General features: G+C 44.7%; 1 protein-coding gene across 6 annotated transcripts in view; it reads right to left on the bottom strand.

Moving 5' to 3' along the window:
• Positions 1–13,478, bottom strand: part of baiap2b (BAR/IMD domain containing adaptor protein 2b) — a 174,495-nt gene that overhangs the window by 31,898 nt on the left and 129,119 nt on the right. The window lies entirely within an intron of this gene.

The raw sequence follows: 13,478 nt of genomic DNA, 5'->3' as shown, positions 1-13,478 counted from the left end.
CGGTTTCTTCATAATCTCTGGCATGCTCACAGGTCCTCCATAATCTCTGACATGCTCACATGAGAGAGGGAACAGCTGGCTCTGGTCTACTTATTGTCCCGTCCCTGCTCGTCTGTGTTCAATTCAACCTCACACTTCTATATATTATGAACTGTACCCAAATTGGTCTACACGGACAAGTTCTGGCCTGGTTTAGATCTTATCTGTCGGAAAGATATCAGTTTGTCTCTGTGAATGGATTGTCCTCTGACAAATCAACTGTAAATTTTGGTGTTCCTCGAGGTTCCGTTTTAGGACCATTATTGTTTTCACTATATATTTTACCTCTTGGGGATGTCATTCGAAAACATTATGTTAACTTTCACTGCTATGCGGATGACACACAGCTGTACATTTCAATGAAACATGGTGAAGCCCCAAAATTGCCCTCGCTAGAAGCATGTGTTTCAGACATAAGGAAGTGGATGGCTGCAAACTTTCTACTTTTAAACTCGGACAAAACAGAGATGCTTGTTCTAGGTCCCAAGAAACAAAGAGATCTTCTGTTGAATCTGACAATGAATCTTAATGGTTGTACAGTCGTCTCAAATAAAACTGTGAAGGACCTCAGCGTTACTCTGGACCATGATCTCTCTTTTGAAGAACATATCAAGACCATTTCAAGGACAGCTTTTTTCCATCTACGTAACATTGCAAAAATCAGAAACTTTCTGTCCAAAAATGATGCAGAAAAATTAATCCATGCTTTTGTCACTTCTAGGTTAGACTACTGCAATGCTCTACTTTCTGGCTACCCGGATAAAGCACAAAATAAACTTCAGTTAGTGCTAAATACTTTGGGGTTTTGTTTGGGGTTTTAGGCTGGGTTTCTGTACAGCACTTTGAGATATCAGCGGATGTACGAAGGGCTATATAAATAAATTTGATTTGATTTGATGCTGTTACAATAACCACACTGTTGGATAAACAAATCATTTGTGAAACCATGATGTGATGTATGAAAGGATTGGATGTTGCATGCAATTTCAATGTGGTTTGAGTTGTTTTACGTATAAGCACATTTGATTGAGATGATCTCACTGCAATACTGTGCCCATGTTTCCTGATGTAGGTGTTTCAAAGAACTGTCAGTCAAGGTGAGCTACCTGCCCACTCAGTCTGTCTTTTTACACTTCCTGATTGGAGAAAAAGTATGTTTTCTCAAAGTCTGAGTATATTTATTATTAAAAAAAATGATGGGTGATGTTTTAGTCAGTCAAAAGGCAATTGTACATGGGAATCAGGATGACTGTGCGGGACCTTTAAAGCGCGAGGCTCAACGTCTCGGCTGTTTTGTTCCCGTGGCTACCACATTGTAAAGGCATGAAGCAAACCAGTGCAGATACTGTGTGTGACCGTGAAGTCGTGCATCTCGCTCATCGCAATATATGCAGTGCTGCTCGTGGCAACATACAGTACCAGTCAAAAGTTTGACAACACCCACTCAAGGGTTTTCCTTTGTTTTTACTATTTTCTACATTGTAGAATAATGAAGATATCAAAACTATGAAATAACACATATGTAATCATGTAGTAACCAAAAAAGTGTTAAACAAATCAAAATATATTCTTCAAAGTAGCCACCCTTTGTCTTGATGATAGCTTTGCACACTTTTGGCATTCTCTCAACCAAGCCAACTGACATTTACTCCTGAGGTGCTGACTTGTTGCACCCTCAACAACTACTGTGATTATTATTATTTGACCATGCTGGTCATTTATGAACATTTGAACATCTTGGCCATGTTCTGTTATAATCGCCACCCAGCACAGCCAGAAGAGGACTGGCCACCCCTCATAGCCTGGTTCCTCTCTAGGTTTCTTCCTAGGTTTTGGCCTTTCTAGGGAGTTTTTCCTAGCCACCGTGCTTCTACACCTGCATTGCTTGCTGTTTGGGGGTTTAGGCTGGGTTTCTGTTACAGCACTTTGATATATCAGCTGATGTAAAAAGGTCCTATATAAATAAATGTGATTTGATTTGATTTGAACCAGCTTCATGAGGTAGTCACCTGGAATGCATTTCAATTAACAGGTGCGCCTTGTTAAAAGTTAATTTGTGGAATTTCTTTCCTTCTTAATGCGTTTCAGAGAATCATTTGTGTTGTGACAAGGAAGAGGGTGGTATACAGAAGATAGCCCTATTTGGTAAAAGACCAAGTCAAGAACAGCTCTAATAAGCAAAGAGAAATGACAGTCCATTATTACTTTAAGACATGAAAGTCAGTCAATACGGAAAATGTAGTCGCAAAAACCATCAACCGCTATGATGAAACTGGCTCTCATGAGGAAGACCCAGAGTTAACTCTGCTGCAGAGGATAAGTTCAATAGAGTTACCAGCATCAGAAATTTCAGCTCAAATAAATGCTTCACAGAGTTCAAATAACAGACACATCTCAACATCAACTGTCAGAGGACCGGGGCTGTTTTTGGTTCGAGCTAGGCACCTTAGTTAAAGCTACATCATACAATGACATTCTGGACAATTCTGTGCTTCCAACTTTGTGGCAACAGTTTGGGGAAGGACCTTTCCTGTTTCAGCATGACAATGCCCCCATGCACAAAGCTAGGTCCATTCAGAAATGGTTTGTCAGGATCGGTTTGGAAGAACTTGACTGGCCTGCACAGAGCCCTGAACTCAACCCAATCAAACACCTTTGGAATGAATTGGAATGCCGACTGCGAGCCAGGCCTAATTGTCCAACAGCTCACAAATAGCTGAATGGAAGTCCCCGAAGCAATGTGCCAACATCTAGTGGAAATCCTTCCCAGAAGAGTGGAGGCTATTATAGCAGCAAAGGGGGGACCAACTCTATATTAATGCCCATGATTTTGGAATGAGATGTTAGACGAGCAGGTGTCCACATACTTTTGGTCATGTAGTGTATTACTGTACCACACACACACACACACACACACTGTGACGGCCCTGAATTATTCTGAACCGTCTCAGTGCAGCTCCTTCCAATAGGGCGCTTTCCCTTTAATTCCCAATTAAATAGCCAGCATCAGCTGCGCAAAAGTGGGGTTGTGATGGAGACGTGAATGAGGATGTGTTCAACCCTCAGTGCCGAAGCTTCTCTATTCCGTTTGTTTTGTTGCCGTTAAACGTGTGTTTTGTAGCCTAAGAGAGTTTACCCAGGATCGGATCCACTCTTTGCGTCCATGGACTACACCTCTCCGTTCTTCGTGGCCTTTCTCCGCTGGAGATCTATTGGCGGATTGGATTGTCTGACTGACCGACTGACTACCACCTTTTTGTATACGGTATTTCATTTGTTTTGATGCGATGTATACTTTGATTTATGTAGTTAGTTGTAGTTGAGGACTTAGTAAGAGTTGATACGCTTTAAAGTTCTGTGGTAAAATAATTGTTATATTGATTGTATGTTTAATACTGGGTTTACGCTACACGGAATGAACGGACAAACATTGCGTGACAAAAGTCACTTGAGTTCACTGAACTCCTTTACCGGGCTGGACTCTTTTTAGGCCCGAGGTACAGGACATTTCTGGAGGAACCAGAACTCATTGTGAGATTATTATATGTGTGTAATCATTGTTGTTGCTAATACAACCCACGCAAAAGAATATAGTTGTTTTTGAAGTTCTTTCCAATGTTTTAAGGGTTTATGAAAAGTTTATTTCCATCCTGACTTTTACATAAGTCCTTTGTATTGGTGTAGACTTGACGGACCAGATGGGACTCATCCCCACCCAAACTAAAAGGAGAAACTAATGTTTTCTCTGGTAGGCACCACCTACCTGGCACCCCTATAAATAATAACCTCAAGTCAAAACCGTTACATAAAAATGGCACCCCAGACGGGACTTGAACCCACAATTCCTGGCTTAGGAAGAACTCCTTGCCACATTTAGGAATGTGTTGCATGGGACAGCTCGAGACTGGTGGGATGTGGCACGTCTTACCACTACCTCCTGGGCTGACTTTGAGGCCAAGTTTTCCTCTGCATTTCTGTCTGAGGACTACACAGATGAGCTGGCAGACAGAGTCAGGAATCGAGTGCAAAGCGAGAAAGAGAGTATCCGTGACTTTGCATACGGTTACCACTCCCTGTGCAGAAGGTGGAAACCTGGCATTGAGGAGGAAGAGGTCATTAAATTGATCTTGAAGAACATCAACCCACTACTAGCCAGTCAACTCCGAGAACGAGTCACCACTGTCGATGGACTGGTTCGCTTGGGACAGCAGTTTGAGAAGGACAGAGACTGCCAACAGCAATATGACCAGAGAAAGAAACAGACACCCAAACGGTTACCCAAGACAGACTATCAACAACAGCTAGAGTCTCCAGCCAAGACCCCTCTCATGTTCTGTTGGAGATGTAGCCAAAAGGGACATTCTTCAGCTACATGTCCAAGACCGTATCAAGTAAACCCTTCCAGAAACCACAAATCACAACAGGCCAACACCCCTAACTCTCTTTGCAGGAATGACCATCCTACTCTGGGTGCTTTAACCAGAGCTGAAACTCCAAGAGTCACTGCCTACGCCCCCATCGACATCCCCTTCCTTTCAGTTAATACCGCACCAATCAGAAGCTACAAAGTTACATGATTGGGGTTCAAATGTGGCACTCTTCTCTGCCGTTGCTCCGGTACCACTAACCCTTGATAATCCTTCTGACGATCTCCTTTTACAGGCTGTGAGAAGAGCTCAGCTGGAACAGCCAGAGGAGTTAAGGCTGTTGGAACAGCTGCAGAATAATGCTGATGTATGTACTTCAAAGCTAGGACGCACCGGGCTCCTGAAGCACAAAATATTCCTTACACAGGAAATGCCGATCAAGCAAAAGCCATATCGTTTGTCCCCAGCGAAGCTAATCATCCAAAAGGGACTCATTAATGATATGTTAACACAAGATATAATAGAACGTTCCTCCTCTCCCTGGGCTGCTCCTGTTGTCCTCATCCCAAAAAAGACTGGTGGTCTTAGATTTTGTGTGGACTATAGGAAGACCAACAAGGTTTCCCAGACTGATGCCTATCCTCTTCCTACCATCCACGAGATCCTGGAGTCATTGTCTGGCGCTGTTGTGTTCACTACCCTTGACCTCAATAGTGGTTATTGGCAGGTTGAGATGGACCAGGAAAGCAAGGACAAGACTGCTTTTGTCTGTGCTGAGGGCTTGTTTTCCTTTAAGGTGATGCCCTTTGGATTAAAGAATGCCCCTGCCACTTTCCAAAGACTCATGGAGATTGCGTTAGGTGAGCTCAAAGGGAAGATCTGTTTCGTCTACCTGGACGATATAATTATCTACTCTCAGAACAGAGAAAGACACTTTCAAGATCTTCAAGCAGTGTTGGACAAGCTAAGAGAAGCTGGTCTGACCTTGAATATGAAGAAGAGCAACTTCTGCCAAACCTCCCTGAAGTTCCTTGGGCATATTGTGTCTTTTGACGGCATTCATGTGGATCCTGAAAAGACGAAGGCTGTACAAGACTTCCCTGTGCCAACCACACTCAAGGCCCTTCAACGGTTCCTTGGGATGGCTGGATGGTACCATCGGTTTGTGTCGAACTTCTCCCAGGTTGCAGAACCCCTCAACGCGTTGAAGCGAAAAGGAGTGAAATTCCAATGGACGGCAGAGTGCCAGACCTCCTTTGAAACCCTGAAACGACACCTCGTCACACCTCCCATTTTAGGTCATCCCAACTTTGATTGCCCTTTTGTTGTTTACACTGATGCAAGTGATGTTGGACTTGGTGCTGTCCTAGTCCAACAGACTGGACTTGGCACTGAAGAAGTGCTAGCGTTCGCCAGTCGGACATTGAATGGAGCAGAACGGAACTACTCCACAACCGAGCAAGAGTGCCTTGCAGTTGTCTGGGCTTTGGAAAAGTGGAGGTACTACCTGGAGGGAAGACACTTCATTGTGGTCACTGACCATTCCTCCCTTGTGTGGGTGTTCAAGACCAACAAACCAAGTACCAGACTCATAAGATGGGCTCTACGGTTGCAAGAGTTCACCTTTGCAGTAGAATACAGGAAAGGAAAATACAACACTGTTCCAGATGCCTTGTCCAGAGCTCCTGCTTGTGATAACGGTGGCCCTCCTCTTACATGTGCTACTGTCCTGTCAAGCAGTCGAGACTCGCCCAAAACGGACTTTCCCATCTCTGATGAGGCCATATGGAAAGCCCAACAGGATGATCCAGAAGTACAGGCTTTGTACCAGACTATCCTGGAAGATGGAGAAAAGATGGTCAATCCTACCACAAAGCTGACCATCATTGAAGACAAAGTCTACCGTGTTGTACAACTACCTCACAGAACACTCTACCAAATGTACATACCTGAAACTCTACGCCTTCAACTGCTTCAACATTTCCATGAAGACCCATTAGCTGGTCATTTGGGCAGGTTCAAAACCTACAAGCGGTTGCAAGCGTTACTGTACTGGCCAAATCTGGGCATGGATGTGAAGTCGCACATCCGAAACTGTCAGGTTTGTCAAATGTACAAACCAGAAGGTAGAAAGCCTGCTGGCAAGTTGCAGCAAACGGTGGTTACCCGACCTTGGGAAATGTTAGGAGTGGATTTGATGGGTCCATTTCCTAGAAGCTCCAATCAGAATGTGTACATGCTTGTTTTTGTTGATTATTATTCAAAGTGGGTGGAGCTATTTTCCCTGCGTCAGGCCACAGCAAGGACCGTCTCTAACATCCTTATGAAAGAGATCCTGACTCGCTGGGGAGTGCCTGATTACATCCTGTCTGATCGAGGTTCCCAATTTGTCTCTGATCTCTTTGAGGAGACCTGCCAAAGATGGAACCTGAGACAGAAGTTGACCACGGCCTATCACCCACAGACCAATCTCACTGAGAGAGTAAATCGAACCTTGAAGACAATGATTGCTTCCTATGTAGGGACCCAGCACAAACACTGGGACAAGCACCTTCACGAGTTTCGATTTGCCTTGAATTCTGCTGTGCAAGAGTCCACTGGAGTCACACCTGCAGAGCTGAACCTAAGTCGTCCTCTCCGAGGACCCTTGGATATGGTGCTACAGCCCCAGCAGCTTACTCCAGACGCTGCTTGCTATGACCAGGTAGTCCATCTCCACGACTTGAGAGCTCTTGTCTCAAAGAACACGATCCAGGCTCGACTCAAGCAGAAGAGAAATTATGATAAGAACAGACGAGACATGCAGTTCCAGCTTCGTGATCGGGTGTGGCTTCGCTCTCATCCTTACTCGAAAGCTGAACAATTCTTCTCTGCCAAGCTCGCTCCTAAATGGCAAGGACCATATAGGATTGTGGAGCAGATGGGCCCTTTGAACTACCGAGTGGTGAAAGAGGACACAGGTGAAGATATGCGCGTTGTCCATGTCTCACGCCTTAAGGCCTGTTACCCCTCGGCTGAGGAATTGAGGCGATTGAGCGCCGCAAGGTCCTGGATATCTTTGAAGAGGAAAGTGAGGAGACTTTTCTTGGATTCCCAGACTCAGAAGTCTCACACCTTAAGGCCTGTGATCCTTCAGCTGAGGAGCGTGAGCTCCAAAAAGTCATGAATATTTTTGTAGAGGAAAGCGATGAGACCTTTCTCGGTTTCCCCGACCAAGATGTGCCTTCCAGGGCAATGGTCGGCTTTTTCCAGGGGAGGGGGTGTGTGACGGCCCTGAATTATTCTGAACCGTCTCAGTGCAGCTCCTTCCAATAGGGCGCTTTCCCTTTAATTCCCAATTAAATAGCCAGCATCAGCTGCGCAAAAGTGGGGTTGTGATGGAGACGTGAATGAGGATGTGTTCAACCCTCAGTGCCGAAGCTTCTCTATTCCGTTTGTTTTGTTGCCGTTAAACGTGTGTTTTGTAGCCTAAGAGAGTTTACCCAGGATCGGATCCACTCTTTGCGTCCATGGACTACACCTCTCCGTTCTTCGTGGCCTTTCTCCGCTGGAGATCTATTGGCGGATTGGATTGTCTGACTGACCGACTGACTACCACCTTTTTGTATACGGTATTTCATTTGTTTTGATGCGATGTATACTTTGATTTATGTAGTTAGTTGTAGTTGAGGACTTAGTAAGAGTTGATACGCTTTAAAGTTCTGTGGTAAAATAATTGTTATATTGATTGTATGTTTAATACTGGGTTTACGCTACACGGAATGAACGGACAAACATTGCGTGACAAAAGTCACTTGAGTTCACTGAACTCCTTTACCGGGCTGGACTCTTTTTAGGCCCGAGGTACAGGACATTTCTGGAGGAACCAGAACTCATTGTGAGATTATTATATGTGTGTAATCATTGTTGTTGCTAATACAACCCACGCAAAAGAATATAGTTGTTTTTGAAGTTCTTTCCAATGTTTTAAGGGTTTATGAAAAGTTTATTTCCATCCTGACTTTTACATAAGTCCTTTGTATTGGTGTAGACTTGACGGACCAGATGGGACTCATCCCCACCCAAACTAAAAGGAGAAACTAATGTTTTCTCTGGTAGGCACCACCTACCTGGCACCCCTATAAATAATAACCTCAAGTCAAAACCGTTACAACACACACACACACACACACACACACACACACACACACACACACACACACACACACACACACACACACACACACACACACGCAGGCATGCATGCATACACACATAAACACAACAATGATAATAATTATAATAAGACAGAAGACTGGAGAAGAGGCAGGGTGTGAAAGAACCATGGCCCAACAGCTCCAAGGAACCTGTTTCTGTTTCTTCCTACTGGCAACATTTTAATTAGCACGCAGCACTAACAACTTTATTTGCATCAGCATATGTTTGTTTGTTTGGTGTGTGTGTGTGTGTGTGTGTGTGTGTGTGTGTGTGTGTGTGTGTGTGTGTGTGTGTGTGTGTGTGTGTGTGTGTGCGTGTGTGTCTGTGTGTGCGTGTGTGTCAAAGGGGTTCTGTGTTCTGAAGGAGAAGCTCTGAGAGATTCCGTAATGGAATCCCAACATCCTGGGGCATCGCTAGGCAACAGACTCAACAAGCTCTCACAGTCTCACAGCAGAATTAGACGTTCAGCCACGTTCTCCAAACGTCAAATTTCGAAGTTAAGGGTTAAGGGGTTAGTCACTCATTACAAATGGTTAAGGTAAGGGTTAAGGTTTGGGATAGAGTTAAAACATTACATTCAGTCACTGATTACAAAAGGTTAAGGTACTAATCAAATCACATACACATATTTAGCAGATGTAATTGCGGGTGTAGCGAAATGCTTGTGTTCCTAGCTCCAACAGTGCAGTAGCATCTAACAGTGCAGTAGTATCTAAAAACGGTTCACAACAATACACACAAAGCTATAAGTAAAACATTGGAATTAAGAAATATATAAATATTAGATTGAGCAATGTCAGAGTGGCATTGACTAAAATACAGTAGAATATAATACAGTATGTACATATGAGATAAGTAAAGCAGTATGTAAACATTATTAAAGTGACTAATGTCCATTATTAAAGTGACAAGTGTTCCATTATTAAAGTGGTCAGTGATTCCAAGTCTATCTATATAGGGCAGCAGCCTGTAAGGTTCAGGCTTGCGTAACCGGGTGGAAGCTGGCTAGTGATGGCTATTTAACAGTCTGATGGCCTTAAGATTGAAAAACAGCTTCTGTCTCTCAGTCCCAGCTTTGATGCACCTGTACTGACCTCGCCCTCTGGATGATTGCGAGATGAACAGGCCGTGGCTCGGGTGGTTGATGTCCTTGATTATATTTTTCGGCCTTCCTGTGACAACAGGTGCTGTAGGCGTCCTGGATGGCAGGTAGTTTGCCCCCGCTAATGCGTTGGCCAGACTGCACCACCCTCTGGAGAACACTGTGGTTGCGGGCGGTGCAGTTGCTGTACCAGGCGGTGATACTGCCTGACAGGATGCTCTCAATTGTGCATCTGTAGAAGTTTGTGAGGGTTTTAGGAGCCAAGCCACATTTTTTCAGCCTCTTGAGGATGAAGAGGTGCTGTTATGCCTTCTTCACCACACTGTCTGTGTGGGTTGACCATTTCAGATCGTCAGTGATGTGTACGATGAGGGACTTGAAGCTTTTCACCTTCACTGCGGTCCCATCGATGTGGATAGGGGCGTGCTCCCTCTGCAGTTTCCTGTAGTCAACAATCAGATACTTTATTTTGTTGACGTTGAGTGAGAGGTTATTTCCTGGCACCACTCTCCCAGGGGCCTCACCTCCTCCCTGTAGGCTGTCTCGTCATTGTTGGTAATCAGGCCCACTACTGTTGTGTCATCTGCAAACTTGATGATTGAGTTGGAGGCGTGTGTGGCCACGCAGTCATGGGTGAACAGGGAGTACAGGAGGGGGCTGAGCACGTACACTTGTGGGGCCCCTGTGTTGCGGATCAGCGAAGTGAAGGTGTTGTGTCCTACCTTCACCACTTGGGCGCAGCCCGTCAGGCAGTCCAGGACCCAGTTTCACAGGTCGGGGTTCAGACCCAGGTCCCCGAACATAATGATGAGCTTGGAGGGTACTATGGTGTTGAATGCTGAGCTATAGTTAATGAATAGCATTCTTACATAGGTATTCCTCTTGTCCAGATGGGATAGGGCAGTGTGCAGTGCGATGGCATCGTCTGTGGATCTATTGGGGTGGTAGAAAATTTAAGTGGGTCTAGGGCAGGGGTGGGCAACTCCAGTCCTCGAGTGCCTGATTTGGTGTCACACTTTTTCTCTATCTCTAGCAAACACAGCTGATTAATCAAATTGCATTCTAAATTGAAGATCATGATTAGTTTATTATTGGAGTCAGGTGTGTTACCTGGAGCTGGGGCAAAACTGTGACACCAATCAGGCCCTTGAGGACTGGAATTGCCCATCCCTGACCTAGGGTATCAGGTAAGTTAGAGGTGATATAATCCTTAATTAGCCTCTCAAAGCACTTCATGATGACAGAAGTGAGTGCTACGGGGAGATAGTAATTTAGTTCAGTTACCTTTGCTTTCTTGGGTACAGGAACAATTATGGACATCTTGAAAGCAAGTGGTGACAGCAGATTAGGATAGGGAGAGATTGAATATGTCCGTAAACACTCCAGCCAGTTGGTCTGCGCATGCTCTGAGGACGCGGCTAGGGATGCTGTCTGAGCCAGCAGCCTTGTGAGGGTTAACATGCTTAATGAGTTTGAGCCAATCAGTTGTGTTGTGACAAGGTAGGGGTGGTATCCAGAAGATAGTCCTATTTGGTAAAAGACCAAGTCCATATTATTGCCAAGTCCATATGAAGAACAGCTCAAATAAGCAAAAAGAAACGACAGTCCATCATTACAAGTACTATGATCAAACTGGCTCTCATGAGGACCGCCATAGGAAAGGAAGACCCAGAGTTACCTCTGCTGCAGAGGATAAGTTCCTTAGAGTTACCAGCCTTAGAAATTACAGCTCAAATAAATGCTTCACAGAGTTCAAGTAACGGACACATCTCAACATCAACTGTTCAGAGGAGACTGTGTGAACAAGCTTTCAAGGTCGAATTGCTGCAAAGGAACCACTACTAAAGAACACCAATAATAAGAAGAGACTTGCTTGGGCCAACAAACATGAGCAATGGACATTAGACTGGTGGAAATCTGTCTGTCCTTTGATCTGATGAGTTCAAATGTGACATTTTTGGTTCCAACTGAAAATCTTTATGAGATGCAAAGTAGATGAACGGATGATCTCTGCATGTGTGGTTCCCACCGTGAAGCATGGAGGAGGTGGTGTGATGGTGCTTTGCTGGTGACACTGTCAGTGATTTATTTAGAATTTAAGGCACACTTAACCAGCATGGCTACCACAGCATTCTGAGGCAATACACCATTCCATCTGGTTTGTGCTCAGTGGGACTATCATTTGTTTTTCAACAGGACAATGATCCAAAACACACCTCCAGGCTGTGTAAGGGCTATTTGACCAAGGAGAGTGATGGAGTGTTGTATCAGATGACCTGGCCTCCACAATCATCTGACCTCAACCCAATTGAGATGGTTTGGGATGAGTTGGACCACAGAGTGAAGGAAAAGCAGCCAACAAGGGCTCAGCATATGTGGGAACTCCTTCAAGACTGTTGGAAAAGCATTCCTTGCCGTCCCTGGAAGGGGTGCGTCACCTGAGTGGGTTGATTCACTGATGTGGTCATCCTGTCTGGGATGGCGCCTCCCTTGGGTTGTGCCATGGCGGAGTTCTTTGTGGGCTATACTCAGCCTTGTCTCAGGATGGTAAGTTGGTGGTTGAAGATATCCCTCTAGTGGTGTGGGGGCTGTGCTTTGGCAAAGTGGGTGAGGTTATATCCTTCCTGTTTGGCCCTGTCTGGGGGTGTCCTCGGATGGGGCCACAGTGTCTCCTGACCCCTCCTGTCTCAGCCTCCAGTATTTATGCTGCAGTGGTTAATGTGTCGGGGGGCTAGGGTCAGTTTGTTATATCTGGAGTACCTCTCCTGTCCTATTCTGTGTCCTGTGTGAATCTAAGTGTGCGTTCTCTAATTCTCTCTTTCTCTCTCTCTCTCTCTCTCGGAGGACCTGAGCCCTAGGACCATGCCCCAGGACTACCTGACATGATGACTCCTTGCTGTCCCCAGTCCACCTGGCCGTTCTGCTGCTCCAGTTTCAACTGTTCTGCCTTATTATTATACGACCATGCTGGTCATTTATGAACATTTGAACATCTTGGCCATGTTCTGTTATAATCTCCACCCGGCACAGCCAGAAGAGGACTGGCCACCCCACATAGCCTGGTTCCTCTCTAGGTTTCTTCCTAGGTTTTGGCCTTTCTAGGGAGTTTTTCCTAGCCACCGTGCTTCTACACCTGCATTGCTTGCTGTTTGGGGTTTTAGGCTGGGTTTCTGTACAGCACTTTGAGATATCAGCTGATGTACGAAGGGCTATATAAATACATTTGATTTGATTTGATTCCTCATGAAGCAAGTTGAGAGAATGCCAAGAGTGTGCAAAGCTGTCATCAAGGCAAATGGTGGCTACTTTGAAGAATCTCAAATCTCAAATATATTTTGATTTGTTTAACACTTTTTGGTTACTACATGATTCCATATGTCTTATTTCATAGTTAGCAGACAAGATTTGCTTAGAATTCAGTGGCATTATTTTATAGTATGAAGAATACAAGTGAACCAAGCTGAATAAAATATACTGTAGACACCTTAGGAAAGCCACAGAAAAAGGAATCTGGTTGATATCCCTTTCAATGGTCAATAGGGATGCATAGGAACACAGAGCTTTCAAAATAAGAGTCACTTCCTGATTGGATTGTTCTCAGGCTTTCGCCTGAAATATCAGTTCTGTTATACTCACAGACAATATTTTTTACAGTTTTGGAAACTTTAGAGTGTTTTCTATCCTAAGCTGTCAATTATATGCATATTCTAGCATCTGGTCCTGAGAAATAGGCCGTTTACTTTGGGAACGTTATTTCCAAAAATAAAAGTAGT

This window comes from Oncorhynchus tshawytscha, linkage group LG01, assembly GCF_018296145.1.
Source record: "Oncorhynchus tshawytscha isolate Ot180627B linkage group LG01, Otsh_v2.0, whole genome shotgun sequence".
NCBI classification, from domain to species: Eukaryota; Metazoa; Chordata; class Actinopteri; order Salmoniformes; family Salmonidae; genus Oncorhynchus; species Oncorhynchus tshawytscha.
This window is presented reverse-complemented; position numbering and strand designations above follow the sequence as displayed.